This window comes from Mauremys reevesii, linkage group 22 (genome assembly GCF_016161935.1).
Source record: "Mauremys reevesii isolate NIE-2019 linkage group 22, ASM1616193v1, whole genome shotgun sequence".
Taxonomy (NCBI): Eukaryota; Metazoa; Chordata; order Testudines; family Geoemydidae; genus Mauremys; species Mauremys reevesii.
The window spans coordinates 13,080,953-13,091,345 of record NC_052644.1 but is presented as its reverse complement, the minus strand read 5'-3'; positions in this window follow the sequence as shown (position 1 = coordinate 13,091,345).

Below are 10,393 nucleotides of genomic sequence, written 5' to 3'. Positions count from 1 at the left end.
TGAACAGGTAGCTTTAAATTAGGATGCTATATTTTTATATTGCATATTGAAAGACTTTGTATTCTTTTAAACCAAATTTTATTTTTATGTTTTTAGGCAAGCTTGAAAAGCAGGACATTAGGTTTACTTTGAATTTTTAGTTTGGTTTTAACCAGATTGAGTACAAATTACACTGGTCTACAATTTTTTAGAAGTCGTCTGCTTCAGAGATAAAATGTGCTATTTATTATATATTTTGATGTGCTGAATTCAAATATGACAATTAAAACAACTGATTGGCTACTGTTTCTAAGTTATTTAAGTTTTTACATTTTATGTCTATGTGTATTGTGTAGATAGTAGAATTTTAATCATAAATTGTAAACCTAGGTCTTTTCATGTGTTTATGGTTGCTTTACATGATAATATTTCACCTGTCCTGTTTATGTAACACTTTAAAAATCAGCAAAAGGGTTATCTAACTAAAATTTATGATGAAACAAAAGGCAAAAAACTATTATGTACATAGTTTAGTCCTATTCAGTGTCTACTCGGCGCTTCTTGGCTTGTCTCTTGTATTCATTAAATGGAGCATCTCTTGTCACTGTCCAGCAATAGTCTGCAAGCATTGATGGGCTCCATTTGCCCTGATAGCGTTTCTCCATTGTTGCAATGTCCTGGTGAAATCGCTCACCGTGCTCGTCGCTCACTGCTCCGCAGTTCGGTGGAAAAAAATCTAGATGAAAGTGCAAAAAATGTATCTTTAGTGACATGTTGCAACCAAGGCTTTTGTATGCCTTGAGGAGGTTTTCCACCAACAACCTGTAGTTGTCTGCCTTGTTGTTTCTGAGAAAATGTATTGCCACTAACTGGAAGGCTTTCCATGCCGTCTTTTCCTTGCCACGCAGTGCATGGTCAAATGCATTATCTCGAAGAAGTTCATGAATCTGAGGACCAACAAAGACACCTTCCTTTATCTTAGCTTCACTTAAGCTTGGAAATTTTCCACGGAGGTACTTGAAAGCTGCTTGTGTTTTGTCAATGGCCTTGACAAAGTTCTTCATCAGACCCAGCTTGATGTGTAAGGGTGGTAACAAAATCTTCCTTGATTCAACAAGTGGTGGATGCTGAACACTTTTCCTCCCAGGCTCCAATGACTGTCGGAGTGGCCAATCTTTCTTGATGTAGTGGGAATCTCTTGCACGACTATCCCATTTGCAGAAAAAAGAAGCAGTACTTTGTGTATCCAGTCTGCAGACCAAGCAAGAGAGCAACAACCTTCAAATCGCCACAAAGCTGCCACTGATATTGGTCATAGTTTATGCACCTCAAAAGTTGTTTCATGTTGTCATAGGTTTCCTTCCTATGGACTGCATGACCAACTAGAATTGATGGCAAAACATTGCCATTATGCAGTAAAACAGCTTTAAGACTCGTCTTCGATGAATCAATGAACAGTCTCCACTCTTCTGGATCGTGAACGATGTTGAGGGCTGCCATCACACCATCGATGTTGTTGCAGGCTACAAGATCACCTTCCATGAAGAAGAATGGGACAAGATCCTTTTGACGGTCACGGAACATGGAAACCCTAACATCACCTGCCAGGAGATTCGACTGCTGTAGTCTGGAGCCCAACAGCTCTGCCTTACTCTTGGGTAGTTCCAAATCCCTGACAAGGTCATTCAGTTCACCTTGTGTTATGAGGTGTGGTTCAGAGGAGGAGGATGGGAGAAAATGTGGGTCCTGTGACATTGATGGTTCAGGAACAGAAGTTTCATCCTCTTCCTCTTCCTCGTCTGACTCAAGTGAGAATGATTCTGGTGCATCAGGAACCGGCAGTCCTTCTCCGTGGGGTACTGGGCGTATAGCTGATGGAATGTTTGGATAATGCACAGTCCACTTTTTCTTCTTTGACACACCTTTCCCAACTGGAGGCACCAGGCAGAACTAACAATTGCTGGTATGATCTGTTGGCTCTCTCCAAATCATTGGCACTGCAAAAGACATAGATTTCCTTTTCCTGTTCAACCACTGGTGAAGATTTGTTGCACAAGTGTTGCAGCATATGTGTGGGGCCCACCTCTTGTCCTGATCTCGAATTTTGCAGCCAAAATAAAGGTGATAGGCTTTCTTAACCATAGTGGTTATACTGCGCTTTTGTGATGCAAAAGTCACTTCACCACAAACATAGCAGAAGTTATCTGTACTGTTCACACAAGTACAAGGCATCTCTGCTCACTTTGGCTAAACAGAAATGTGTCCCTTTGCAAAATCAAACACTGACAAATAAGAGAGCACGACACTGTATGATTTCTAGAGCTGATATAGGGCAATTTGTTCAGCAGAGTGATGTAAGCTTCGTTATGATTGCATCATCCATGACTTCTAGGAATAACATGATGCAATTCATATCATGTATGACGCAATACCAGCTTCAGATTGCATCATTCATTGTTTTGCCTAAAAAGCAAGTACTGTCCAAACCCAGTCATAGATTTATTCATAGATCCAGTCAAAGATGTATTTTAGTCATTTCTGGTTTAAATTGAGATCCCTTCCCTTTATAACTCACTTATCCTCCGCCATTCCCAAGTCAAGGGTCGTATATACTGACCCAATAGCATAACTTGAAAACTAGAGCCAATCAACAATTTTAAGCATCATTTTCGTTCTCAGTGACCCAGAATTAGTAAAGTTTGACTACATTTATTTCAAAAGCATTTTGGCTGTAGAGCAGTGTTACCTACAGATTGTTGATGTCACAATAGTTCCTTCGACAGATTGAGGGTTCAAGCCAATGTCAGTAAGGTGTCTGTGATAATGGGTAGCTGGGTGGAGGGCATTTGTAAACAGGAATCAGTGGGGTGTCAGCGCGGTCTCCAATATTATGAGTGAACAGTGCCTTTGTTTAGTCATGGAATGCAAGATTCTGAGCTCTTACTGAGTTTGTGTGATGTGTCAGGCATGGTGTGTAAAAATGGGGATGAATGACAAAAGTTGCAGCTGATGACTGGGGAAAACAGCTCCTTCAGTGAGGTAAGGTAATACTAGTTCATCCAATTTCTAATTGAAATAGCACTGTTCTTTTTCAGACCAACTCCAGAATGAACTTGGTAAGTTGTCTTTGATTTCTAAACTTCTACTATCCTTCAGAAGAATGTTTTTAAATGAAAACAGATATTTCTTCTTTTCATTGCCTTTGCTCAGTCCAAGAAGAGCAAATTACTCCGCAGATTTCATAATAACCCCTAACAGAACTGATAAGTTTCTCTCCCAAGTTGATTCATCATCCTAGAATATTTGTATTTATTTTCTCTGTAGTCTAAAATTGAAGGAGTGATTTTCAGAATCACTATATAGTATGCACATTCAATACTTCCATACCTCCTCTTCTGTTCATTTTACCTTTGAGTGTATGTAGAAGGCTAGCATAAAATTTCTATTGCATTAATTTTTTCATGATATAGTGTGTTAGTAATTGGGAAAATCATTTTTGAGTAGATAAAATTATACCTATTTTAAATGTGCACATTGCTGTGGAACATTAGCTCTTTGAATAAAAAAATAAATTTCTCACCACTGGGAAAGTCCCTCTACCTCTCCTCTCGATCATCTTCTGTCCATGCTGCCACTGCTCTTCCTCGTGCTTTTGCTGTTTCTCACAGTTCCTCTTGTTCCTTCTCATGGTCCTCCAGCTCTTTCAGTCTCAGCTCCAGTTCCATCTGTCTCAGATCCACCAACGGGGAAACCCGTGAAGATCCCCTGATGGCTGGGGATGTGGGTCTTAGCAACACATAGCTGTCTCTCCAACTGGCCCAGACCCTCTTGCAGCCCCATTTGGGGTCAGGAACCTGCTCCTTGGACTGATCATCATCCTCCAGCTGTGCAGTCAGCTGCACTTTGGTGAACTTTCCAATGCATAACCTTATCCCTCTGCTCAAGTCTACAATGTCCTTCTAAAGGAGACAGTTATACACTGTTTTCCTCTGTTCTCTCTAATTCCTCGTTGCCTTACTGCTCCCTGTCACTTACTGCAGGATGCTCCTGGTGCCCTCAGCAGCCAACCATCCACTAGGTGTTCATATGAACACTGACAGCAGCTGTCAAAGTCACAATCAGTGCTATGAAACTGCCCTGAATGAAGTCAGTCAGGATTCCAGTGCACTGTGTCTCCCCTCAAGGCACACTAGATGTTACCCCCTCTAAAGCACTGATCACCATGTATTCTTTGACAGGTTTCCATGCCCCATTCAGGGTTTATGTCCCGTCCTCAGTTTCCATTTTTGGTCATGTACAGGTTTGGTGCTGTTGGCCATTTTGAAAAAAAATAATCTTTGGAAGGGGGAATGTTGTGTGCTTGTGTTTTGACACGTTTCACTGAGTTTTGTGAGAGAACTTAAAGAAAAGGAGTTTAAAAAAAGGAAAATTTTTATCTTAGGTTTAGTAAGGAGAAAATGTTTAAAAGAGAAAAAAGGGATATTAAATAAAAGAGGAGCATTTAAAAGCGTTATTTTGAAATATTAAAAGAAAAATCCTTTTTTGTTAAAATTAAAAAGGCTTTTAAGAAAAATAAGAGATTTTGCAATAAAAGAGAAAAATATAAAGGTAAAAAAAGAATGCTACGTTAAGAGAAAGCACATGGCAGAAAAAATGAGATTTTAAAAATTAGCTAGAGAGTCTCTGTTCAGTGACACATGGCTGTGTGAAAGAGGTAAAACATAGAAAACAGCAGCGAGAGAGAGAGAGAGAGATCCTTTTTTTCGTTAGTGAGCAGAACACATGGCTAATGAGAGTGGTAAAGTATAGAAAACAGAAGCAAGAGCCAAGCAGCAAGATTACCCAGTGGCTGTCATTATGGAAATTATAACTATACTGAGGGCTGTGAGCCTTGGGAGCAAACCCTGCGGCACCAATCAGAAGCTGTTCTACAGCTCACCGGCCTCCTCCCTTCACTCCCCTCCCCTCCCCTCTCCTCCCCAACCCTGCATTTAACTGACTCATTCTTTCCTAAAAAGCAGCCCCCAACCCCCTTTTCTGACAATTCTGTTCCAACTAACTGTGTGCCTCCCCACTGATTTTCACAGGAGCCATTTTTGCTTATATAATGGAGAGTTTAGCCCCTGTCTCTCTTTTAGGCCTCTCATCCTATGAGATAATATAACGATGAATGCTCTATAACAACTTAGATAGATAGATAGATAATATCTTCATAATGAACAAAAACTAAAAAATGATTCTATCTATACATCTATACATCTATCTATCTCACCCTCGCATACCATGTCATACTATTAATGCACTTTGTCCTGTCTCTTACCTCAGAAAAATGTCTTAATGTTGGCTTTCATAGTACTGAAGAGCAAGTTACATTAAGTTAAATTTGAGCTTTCATCTTCTGACACCTCACTTTTAACTGCTCAGTAACTATATTTACACTCCACAGAAAAATGTCCTTAGTCACTTTCTGCTGAATTTTGTAACATGATTTGATTGTAATGTTTATGATCTCCAGGAGAAAATTAGAAAGCTAGGACAGGTTTCTATGAACAGTGCCATTCCCACAGAAGCAGGCTCTGTTTGAAATGAAGAGCCATCAAGGTGTTTATCTCATTGCCCTTCAAAAAAACAGTTTTAATTCAAATGGTCAACACACCCAGCAAGTGGATTCACATATGTAGTTATTTTTCTTGCTCTTAGTAGTGGACTAAGAATAGCAGTGTTGACACAGTGCCAGAAGCGGAGGTTCTGGCTCCCCACCCAAGTCTAACTCTACCTGAAGCCCTGGGTACTGACTTGGTCAGTTAGCTGAAGCCTTTTTCAGTGACAGCTGCCACCATACTGCAATTTTTAAGCAGAACCTTGAGCAGCGCTGTTATGTACACATACATCCAAGCTGAGAATCACATCTCCCAGCTGCTGTGTGCACATGCCCTGAATGTCACAAAGAAGGTTTAGCAGTCCAGAGTATTTGTCCATTAGTGTAAATTAGGATGCTAGAGTACATACTGAGTACATATTACATACTGCAAACGTTGTGTTTTGAATTTTTTTTATTTCATTTTTCAGAGAAGCTACATGACGAGAACGGTAGGTTTACTTTGATTGTTCTAGTTCAGTGTTAATCAGACAGAATGCAAATTGCTTGTATTTTGCTGGTATCATAATAGTTCTTTGGAGAGTCTCATTTTACAAGCCATTGTCGATAAGCTTCCTGTGGTACTTAATGGCTGGGAGATGGGCATTTATAAACGGATTGTCATAGGAGCTATTTTTGCTTATATAACAGAGAGTTTAGTCCCTTTGGTGAATGCATAGATATTGATGTTCTTTTCAGAAAAATTTCAGGAAAAAATGGGATTACGTCGTGGTTTCACACAAACAAATTAAAATGAAATGAATAACGTTATATATAAATAAAATGAAAAAAAAATAGATAAAACCTCTGTAATGGAAAACATATTATTTTTGACCGTAGTGTTCTCCCTCCCTCCTCTCTCAGCCGACCAATGTCTCTTAGGGCTTGGCTACACTTGAAAGTTGCAGCGCTGGGAGTTACAGCGCTGGTCATGCAGCTGTGTAGGGCCAGCACTGGAGTGTGGCCACAATGACAGCTACCAGCGCTGCAATGTGGCCACACTTGCAGCACTTTCCAGCGCTGTATTGAGAGGGGCATTGTGGGCAGCTATCCCACAGAGCACCTCGTCCCATTTTGGCGCTGAGTATTGTGGGAAGGGGAAGGAAGTGTGTGGGTCATTCCACTTCCTGTGCCAATGCCCCGTGGTGCATCGCTTCACATCCCAGCATTCAGTCTTTCCGGCAACGTTTGGCGCCATTGTGAGTGTCTTTCTGTTTTACTCTCTGTGTGTGAATCGCGATTTCTGTGGGAAATGGAGCCCGAGCCGCTGAGGACTGTGCTGATGAGTGTCTCCAGCACAACACGTTTGGCAGTCGAGCTATTCCTTCAGCTCCAAAGTGACAGTGAGGAGTCCGATGATGATATCGATTTGCCTGCCGCGTGTGACACTACAGTGTTTGTGGCATTCACGGAAATGCTCAGCAACATTGAACGCCACTTTTGGGCTCGGGAAACAAGCACTGACTGGTGGGATCACATCGTCGTGGAAGTCTGGGATGATGAGCAGTGGCTACAGAACTTTCGTATGAGAAAAGCCACTTTCATGGGACTGTGTGCTGAGCTCGCCCCCACTCTGCGGCACAAGGACACAAGATTGAGAGCTGCCCTGACGGTGGAAAAGCGGGTGGCTATTGCAATCTGGAAGCTGGCAACTCCAGACAGCTACCGGTCGGTCGGGAACCAGTTTGGAGTGGGAAAGTCGACTGTTGGAATCGTGTTGATGCAAGTTTGCAAGGCAATTAATCGCATCCTGCTAAGAAAGACCGTGACTCTGGGGAATGTGCAGGACATTGTGGATGGCTTTGCACAAATGGGTTTCCCTAACTGTGGAGGGGCGATAGATGGGACGCATATTCCTATTCTGCCCCCCCCCACCTGGCATCAGAGTACGTTAATCGTAAGGGGTATTTCTCTATGGTTCTCCAGGCACTTGTGGATCACCGTGGGCGTTTCATTGACATTTACACAGGCTGGCCTGGAAAGGTGCATGATGCACGCATCTTTCGGAACAGTGGCCTGTTCAGGAAGATGCAGGCAGGGACTTTTTTCCCAGACAGGAAGATCACAGTAGGGGACGTCGAAATGCCCATTGTGATCTTTGGAGACCCCGCTTACCCGTTACTGCCTTGGCTCATGAAACCCTATACAGGGAAGCTTGACAGGAGCAAGGACCGGTTCAACTACAGGCTGAGCCGGTGCCGAATGACTGTGGAGTGTGCTTTTGGCCGTTTAAAAGTGAGCTGGAGATCCTTGTATGGGAAGCTAGACTTGGGGGAAAGCAGCATCCCCGCGGTTATATCCGCTTGCTGTACCCTCCATAATATTTGTGAAGGGAAGGGTGAAACATTCAGTCAGGCACGGACCACCGAGGTTCAAGTCCTGGAAGCTGAATATGCACAGCCAGAGAGCAGGGCTAATAGAGAGGCCCAGCACAGGGCTTCAAGGATTAGGGATGCCTTGAGGGAAGAATTTGAGGCTGAAAGCCAACAGTAATGTTTGCTGCCTTGCATGGGAGTGAAGTGCACTGTTTACACTGTTATTCTATTATCCCTAAAATGATTTGCAGTGCCTGTTTCTTTACTGGGCTAAGGTATCTTTCACTATCTGCTATAATAAAGACTGTTTTCAAAGCCAAGAATTGTTTTATTGAAAAGAAAAAAACTTCCTTGACAGACAGACAGACACACACAACATTTCATGAACACAAGAGGGCAGGGGTGTGGGTTGGTGAACTGTGCAGTCACAAGTTTGCATATGTCCTGTCTGGAGTGCTGTGCAATGAATCCTGCACTTCAGGGTGCATAAACTGCATGGTGATGGGGATTGAGTGCAGAGGGTAAGGGTTGTAGTTATCAGTGCTGGTTGGTGAACGTACAGGTGTTGGAGGCAGCTGGTGGTGGTAAGAATCTGGATGCTGGGGAATGGGGTTTGAGCTGACATTGGGGCACAAGGCAAAAAGCTTTGGGACGAGGGGGTGGGGGAGTAGCACGGTAGTGCTCTGCTTGCATGGCAACGAGTGACTCGATAGAGTCCGCTTGGTGCGACAGGATGCTTAGCAGCTGCTCTGTACTTTTCCTCTTGGCCACTGCATTTCTCTTGCGGATCCTGCTTTCCTTTTCTCTCCACTCCTGCAAGTTTTTACTCTGTTTAGCAGAGTGATCAATAACAGTTTTCAGCATGTCCCCTTTGCTCTTTCGGGGATTTTTCCTCAAATTCTGCAGTCTCTGTGCTGTGGTAGATCTGGTCAGTCCAGCAGTCAAGGTCACTTTAGAAAGGCAGAAATGACAACATTTAACAGGGTAGCATTGTTTTCATTATCTCCAGACATTAATTGCTACACACTGAGGGAGTTCTTAGTCCTCACTTTAGCATTCTTTTACCACACACATAACACAACAGAAGACACGAAATGGTGAGTGAGGGGTGCTGCATAGAGGGAGAAGTGGGGCTTGAGTGATAGAGGGGTGCTGGTTGCTTCGGGAAAGTGCACCGAACAGCTGCAGTAATAGAGGGGTTGAGTGAAGATGCAGCTGCAGGGGTGATCTTCACTATCTCCCTATCTCTATCACTATCTTCACTAAAGAGTCTCCCAACATTTTTCACAGGAGTTAATCCTGGAAGATATCTCCCTGCTGCGGGTCACTAGGGAACAGCGGGAGACTCTTCTACAGCAATGTGGATTCCGCCCTGGACTCTATGCAGCTTGCCTGTGTTCAGCAATGGTCCCCCCACCCCTCGTGGCACAGTGGCGCGGACGCGTTTGCCTGACTGGGACAAGGACCACAGTGGCTCTCCCTATAAACCTGCGCAGGCACATTGCCCACGCTCTGGCTGAAACTTTTGAGGAGATTACTGCAGCCGATTACCGCGACGTGATAGACCACATCAATGGGCTATTCCACATCTAGGCTGGCATGCATGCAGCCCTAACCCCCCTTCCTTTCCAGAAACATTTCCACCCAGAAAATAAAAGCCGCTTACCGGTAACCCGCTGCTCTGCTTGTCCTTCTGCAACTGCTGGCTGCTGTGATTAGGTACTTTCCTCCTGGCTTGAGAAGAGCTCCTGGCTGCATGCCTCCTGGGACTCTGGGGTGTCTTCCCCCATCCCAGTAGCTTCACTCGCGTTTTCCTCCCCCCCCGCCGCCTCCGCCGCCTCCTCCTCCTCCTGTCCCCCACCCTGCTCAGAAGTGTCCATCGTGGTCCTGGGATTGGCAGTGGGGTCACCCCCAAGTATCGCGTCCATCTCCCTGTAAAAACGGCAGGTCATGGGGGCAGCTCCGGATCGGCGATTCCCCTCGCGGGCTTTGTAATAGGCACTCCGCAGCACTTTAACTTTAACCATGCATTGTAGTGCGTCCCGATCATGGCCCCTATCCATCATGGACCTTGATACCTGCTCAAAGATATCGTAATTCCTACGGCTGGAGCGCAGCTGGGACTGCACAGCTTCCTCCCCCCAAACACTAATGAGGTCCTGCAATTCGCCAGTGCTCCATGCTGGGGCTCGTTTGCCGCGTGGAGGCATGGTCACCTGTAAAGATTAACTGATTGCACTCCACACCTGGCTGCAGAAAACAGGAAGGAGATTTTTAAATTTCCCGGGGCATTTAAAGGGCGGGTCACCTGAGGCAAGAGCAGTAGAGTGCAAACTGATGAGCAGAGTGGCTGAACAGGAATTCTGGGATAACTCATTATTCCCTGGAGGACAATTAAAGCACTGGTGAGTGTCCACACCTGATGAGCAGCGCTGGATCACCAGCGCTGCACTCCTTATAC